The 6560-nt window shown below is 42.9% G+C and overlaps 1 long non-coding RNA gene across 1 annotated transcript; it reads left to right on the top strand.

Annotated features, from left to right (window-relative positions):
• The first annotated feature begins 25 nt into the window (after window positions 1-25).
• On the top strand, window positions 26-3564 carry LOC104913426. The gene is made up of 3 exons (XR_795380.3): window positions 26-472; window positions 1290-1405; window positions 1968-3564. It is a non-coding gene; the product is annotated as an uncharacterized LOC104913426 (long non-coding RNA).
• Window positions 3565-6560: the final 2996 nt, after the last annotated feature.

Raw genomic sequence — 6560 nt, 5'->3', positions numbered from 1 at the left:
TTTTTTAGCACTTCTCAGCATCCCTCAGCCCTGAAATGTTACTGCGTAACATTAGGTGCTGGAATTGTATTTACTGTTTTAATTTAATGCCTTCATAGTGTTGTGGTAATTGCCCAAGGACTCATTGGTGGAAGATATAGCTGAGGTGCTCAGCTGTGATCAGATTAAGCTTTAATTGAATTCAATGGAAGAAATGAGGCAGCTGTTAAGAAGACAATTCATTGCTCATCTTCTTTCCCTGAACCACTCTTACATCCCAGCTGAAGTGCTGTTGGATAGCTTTGCAGGTGTACTGTTGTTGTAATCTTGATTTATTTTTTTTTGTCCTCATCCACTTCTCCCACCAGATATTGTAACAAAGGAAGAGCTCTTAAGGAGGCAAAGGACGGAGACGATCATCTTCAGCAGAGAGAAGAATCTGAGCACATATGAGTGCATTGTACCTGCCAATATCGAGGCTGTCACTGCCAAGGTGCTTAGAGTGCTCTGTGCCATTGGGTAGCCAGTCTGTATTTGCCTGCAGTGTGTGTTTCTTCTTGAGCAAGGACTCGCTGGTTTACAGTTGTCTTCTTTCTTGCCTGCCTTAAATCTCAGATTTATGTTTATTCCCTCACATGGCCTTTATTTGTGCTCTTGCTTTTCCCTTTCTTTTTCTTCCTCAGCCACGTCTTTTTGTATTCCTATTCATTCCCTGCAATGACCCATATTGATGCAGCAAAATATCCTTTCGTTTTCTATGCTCCATCCCTCCTTGAGTTCCTTTTCATATCGTAAGTATCTCTGAGTGCGTGAGAGAGTGAGAGATACAAGAAGCGAGACAAAGGGAAGGAGAGCCTGAAACACAGGCACAGGGGCGTACAGCTCAGAGATAACAAAGTCAAAGGCAGAGATCTCATATCAAGCAGAGCAGGTTTGATGCACAGCATGGAAAAAAGGGAGAATTAAAAGGATGTTTTTTTCTCTCACGAGCAGTTGCAGTAGATGTTCTCTCCGAACAAAGAGCGTTGGTGTATGCGTGTACCACTTGTGTTTTACCGTGCTCTTCAATTTTAGATCAATCCCTTTCTATTTTAAACATTTCCTGAAAGCTTTTAAGCTTCACTTTCATTTGACTGTAAACCAGTAGGAGGAGTTGGGACTTTAAATGTATATTTGATTTGAAGGTTTTAAATCGGTACAGTGGTAAATGCAGAGCTTTTGAGCTGACCCCATTAGGTACAGATACCTTTATCTGAAGATTCTACAGCTGCAAATGTTTCTTTGTGACTCTGTTGTGACTTTGTTTTTAGAATAAGCATTGTCTCCTGGAAGCCGGAATAAGCTGCACAAAGGATTTAATCAAAGCCAAGATATATCCCATTGTTCTTTTTATCAGAGTCTCGGAGAAGAACATCAAGAGGTTCAGGTAAAATAGCAAACCCTTTGCACATGTGATATTCGGTCTTATTCAGCGAGTAATTCTTGAGCCGAATAATGTTATCGCTGAGGGGAACACAGGCCCTATTTCCCTTGGCCTGGTGTCTGCATGTGCATCATTTCCTTCAGCAGCTCCTCCCTGAAATCTCACAAAGGGAGAAAGGAGGAATTCCCTACACTTTGCATTCTTTCCCTATCCTCGGCAGCAATGAGCACCGTGAGGAGGGCGAGGCCTCAGCTTGTGTTTTTCTCTATGTTTAGTAATCCCTCAGCATTTCTTCAGGTAATGCTGCTGTAAGAGGGAAGTTCATAAACGCTTGCACTCTCTCTACATTCAGTCCTCTCAAATTGTTTCCCCATAGCAAATATTTTTCCTTGGGGGTGAGATGGAGGTAGTGGAGGATAGATGTGGCGTAGCTATATTCTTGCTTGTATATAGTTTTATTGCTTGTATATAATCAGTAGAAAATAAATTCTTGATGGGACAGCTGGGAGTACAGGATTCACTTCCTATGTGAGACGTTTATTTTCGGTCTGCTCATTTGGTGCAGGAAGTTATTGCCAAAGCCAGAAGCTGAAGATGAGTTTTTACGTATGTGCCGTCTGAAGGAGAAGGAACTGGAAGAGCTGCCGTGTCTTTATGCCTCTGTAGAGGCAGATACATGGAGCAGTATTGAAGACCTTATCAGAACAATAAAGGACAAGATTGGAGAAGAGCAGCGTAAAACCATCTGGATAGATGAAGATCAGCTCTAAAACCAGTGTGTGAAATGGGGCTCTTTGGTGACAAAAGGATGTTCCCAGGTGGAGCAGGGGCCCGCAGAGTTCTCTGACTGGTGCCCGGTGCTCACTCCTGTCTCACCCCTGCTGACTGGGGACTTGCTGCTGGCAGAGCCCATGTATGGAATGGATCTGGAGCTGTGCTGGATAGCCCGTGCTTCAGGTGCCAGGGATCTAGGACGTGAATCAGACCACCACAGCTTCTAACACACCAGCATCTCTTAATGGACAGCAGCTGTTTAACGAGTGGGAAGGACAAAGATCTTGAGAGGGATCTTGGGGTAATTTATTATGTTGAAAATATGGATCACAGTTGGCTTTTTACGCACTTCTGATGAGACCAGATAATTGGAATCTAGGAGAAATAAAGTGTGAGGATTGGGCTAAAGGAAATGGAATTGAGGTGTGTCTTACATCCATCTGGAGGTGAGATTCCAAATTCAATCCAGTAGGGAAACTGAAGGCTGTTTGGAAGCAATAGGAACACTACTGCTGACAGTCATAGCAGTTCTACAGCCCTGTTTTTCCATGACCATTTTAATCAGAAAGGAGGAAAATAACTATTATTCCTGGCTTTAGTTAAAATGTAAAGGTATCACTGGTGCCTTCTCCAGACAAGTTTCTCTGTTTCTGTTTCTCCACTGAAATCTGTATTTCTCTACAACTTCATTGCCAACCAATGTATCTGCACTCAACAGGAGGGACTGCTGTGCAGAGAGGAAAAGGAGAGCTTCATAAGGCAGTAATCACTGGGAGCCGCTCCATCCTTGACCTCTCTGCTGTGATTGACAGCACTGGGACCAGCGAGTGCTGCTCTGTGCTGTGGCCAAGCAGGGTAACATTTTCAGAAGCCTGTATGTGACTCAGAAGACCACATCCCATTTTCAAAAGCACTCAACCCCTCAGAGAGTTAAAGTTCCACTGATAATGAGTGGGACTGAGACTCCTAAGTCTCTTAGGGCTTTTAATATTTTTCCTCTATACATTAGATACTGTATTGAGACTGCCAAATTGATTCAATAAAACCGATCAGATAATTGCGACTTGCACAACTGCTGATCTGAAAGGCAGTAAGAACTGACCTGCAGAAGAGGAGGAATGCATCCCATTATCCTTGGGTCTTTCTTTCCCTGCTGTATCTCTCCATTTTAAGATACGTTTAGTAACTAATTTATCTTTGCTTCTGTGTTCATCCCACATCCTCTGTCTCAGTGCTTCAGAAGGACATGCAGCAGCTTGTGCAATAACAGGGCAAGCAGAATCCAAGCAGAACATCTGGCCTGGCTGCCCTCACTGCACTGACTGCTGCACTGTCCTTGTGAGGAGCTCCTGATGCTCAGGGTGTCCCTCAAGTAGACTGGGTCAGTTGTTTATGTTTATGCATATCATTTTTCAACTAATGGTAGCTTCTAGAAGTCATTAATGTCAGTTTACATCTGAATTTCTGCTGCTCTTTCTCTCATATTATTCATGTTTGAAAGGCTGTTCATTGCACTTGTCAGAGAATGGCTCTTTACCTTCCCAATGCCATCTGTTTGGACTGTGCAAGCAGGGAGATGCTCCTACTTTGCAGTCTCTTTACAAAGAACAGGCTGCATCTACCATTTCTAGCTCCTGCCAGGGCAAAGAATAACAACTGATTGGGGAATACATAAAACAAATTGGGTGATGCTTCAGAGATCCTCTGTAGCCCAACAAGAAAGCAGAAAGCATCGGCTGGAAAAGCTAAACCTTCCAGGAGCATCTTACAGACATCCAGACAGCTGGGCAAATGGAGGGGACTGTGAGGACATTCCTCAACTGCCTCAGCAAAAGGTTTGGTCAGGTCAGCTTCAGAACAAGGGGAAGCAGTAACACCTGGAGGAGTGGCTGGAACAGGTGGGAGCAGGAAGGAAGGGATGAGGGGTCTCCAATTGGTTGTTTCTGTAGTGGTCTCTCACCATTGCTTTAACTCTGGACCCCTGTACATGGGGAACAGCTGTGGATGGGACCTGTCTCACTTAAATTGAGGCACAGAAAAGGTAGATGCCACAATCTAAAGGGTGTTTCTTTTGCAATGAATGGAGATACACCTCCAAAGAGCAATTTGTCTAACTTCTTATAGATGGCTATCTAAGGATGAGATGATTGTCTTCTGTGTCTTTCCATGGACCACAGAAGGAAACTAGACCTGTCCCTTAGCAGTTAGCTTTTTGATTTGTATTTTGAGACAGCTAAACCCACCGTATGGAAAAGGTAGGACTAGAGATGGAGGCAGAGAACAATCATAGACCTAATTATTTCTGTGAGATGAAAGGGGTGAATACATGGAATGCATTTATCATTTTGGTATCAGAGCGAATGTCCTGTAAATTCCCAGCTCTGCAGGTACTGTGGCTGTCTGTGCATTTGATGCAAAGCAACCAGACTGTTAGGTGAAGTTCACAGGCAGAGCTGTATGCTGGGCCTGCAGAACCCTCATCTCTCTTTGTCTCAGTGGAGAAGCACTGTATTCCCTCTTGATTTGTGGGTGTGATCTCAGAAATCAAAACTGGAACAGCAGGAACACATTCCCTGAAGTACAACAGAGTGATGGGGCTGTTATCACTCAGACTAGCTGAAGGGTGGCTTCTGATCTAGCTCCAAATGCTGTTCATCTAAACCTGCAGAAATTAACCTCTGCATCTTCAGAAATGTATTCAAAACCAGCCTGAAAGGAGGCCCTGCATTTCCTCAAATGGTGGAGTGGTGAGGTCAGCATGAACCCCAAGTCCTGAAGCCACAGAGCTGAAGTGCAAACTTGGAGCTTGTGCTGTGGATTGTTTCAGTAATTCTACTAAGTCTGGCTTACAAAGTATTACTTTAATCTACCAACGACTTCCTTGCATGTACATGTAATAATATACATCATCCTGAGTTCCTGGTCATGCATACGACTGATGAAGCCACTTCATCAGTCAGGCTTCAGTGGTGGTAACTCTGTTGAAAAGCTGGAAGCAATGATTAGGAAAAGGCAGTAGAATCTGGAAATGCTGTTTGCTGCAAACAGTGTCCCAGCTGAGTCCAGGCCAGACTGGGCCTGAGCTCACTGAAGGGTAAGGGCCTGACTGGTTTCCCACCTGGTTCTCTGGTATTTCTGCATTGCTGGCCAAAATTGGTGGTCAGCACCTGGACATGCAGATATGGCTGTAATTCACAGACGTTATCTGAGTCCAATGGAATCAAGGGGCAGAGCCAGGTTTGAACTGGATGCCGTGGCTGAACATCACGGCTCACGTCAGCCACCCAAAAGAGACCGTCTGGATCCAGTTCTGTTCATCCATCTGAGGTAAGCAGAATTTACGTCAGCCCATTTTAAAGCAAACAACTCCAAGATTCTAATTCAAGTTTAGGAACACTCTCCCCAATCTGTATTTTATGCTAAACAAGGAGTTATCAGAAAGCCAGGGCAACTGCTCTGTATTTGGTATGCTGCTTTTTTCTGTTTAAAAAAAAAAGGCTGCTCTAAAGCATAGAATAATAGCCTTTCAACATGTATTATTGGAAAACTACTTCTTCTTTGCTTTACGAAGTCACGAGAACTTGCTGAAAGTTTTTCAGATGTGGTTTGTTCTTTGGAAAATGTCATTGAAAAATTGGCCTCTAGAAAATGCAACCAGAAGTATTTCAGTGGAAAATTCTGTTAGGAAATGTGTTTTCATCCATATCATTTTCTATGGAAATTTTTCCATTCTGACACTTCATTTTAAGAAGGTTAAAGCTGTTAAATAATAGTGAGGTAGTTCTTTTCAGTATTTCACATACTTCCAATCCCTTATCTACATGTATATTTTTAATTTTGTATAGTTTGCGTATTTCTAAATTCTACGTTTAAACATTTAATTTGATTGAAATGCTTTTTGAAGAAAGTTTTATTTTTGATGTTTGTATTCCACAGAAAAACAGAAGTAATGGCTTATAGCTATCAGATGTGGCATAATGCAAGAAAAAGTAACCAAATTGGGCTTTACATCCTGTTTAATTCTGCTGCTAAAATGATGTATTATCGCAGTCAGACTCATGCAGTTCACCACATTTGGGAACTGTTGCAGGTAAAAATTTCATGCAAACTTTATTACATAGAATTTGCTATTCCTTTGAAACCGAATTCCGGCTGGAGGCGAAGCTGTCGGCAGCTCTGTCTGCAGCAGGCAGTTCTGCACAATGTGCAGGGCAGGAACACACATCAAGCAGACTATTATCTGTGAGCTTTAAGTGGAGATAGTAGCCAAAGCTGGAAAAATGCCTGCAAACTCGTTAGGGGTATCTGTATTCTTTTATGCCATGCTATTTTCATGGCCTACGGTTGAAAAACTCTGCTGCAAGGATAACACTGGGCAGTATGC

This window comes from Meleagris gallopavo, chromosome 16 (genome assembly GCF_000146605.3).
Source record: "Meleagris gallopavo isolate NT-WF06-2002-E0010 breed Aviagen turkey brand Nicholas breeding stock chromosome 16, Turkey_5.1, whole genome shotgun sequence".
NCBI classification, from domain to species: Eukaryota; Metazoa; Chordata; class Aves; order Galliformes; family Phasianidae; genus Meleagris; species Meleagris gallopavo.
The sequence above is the reverse complement of the archived record's forward strand: the minus strand, read 5'-3'. Positions and strand labels throughout refer to the sequence as shown.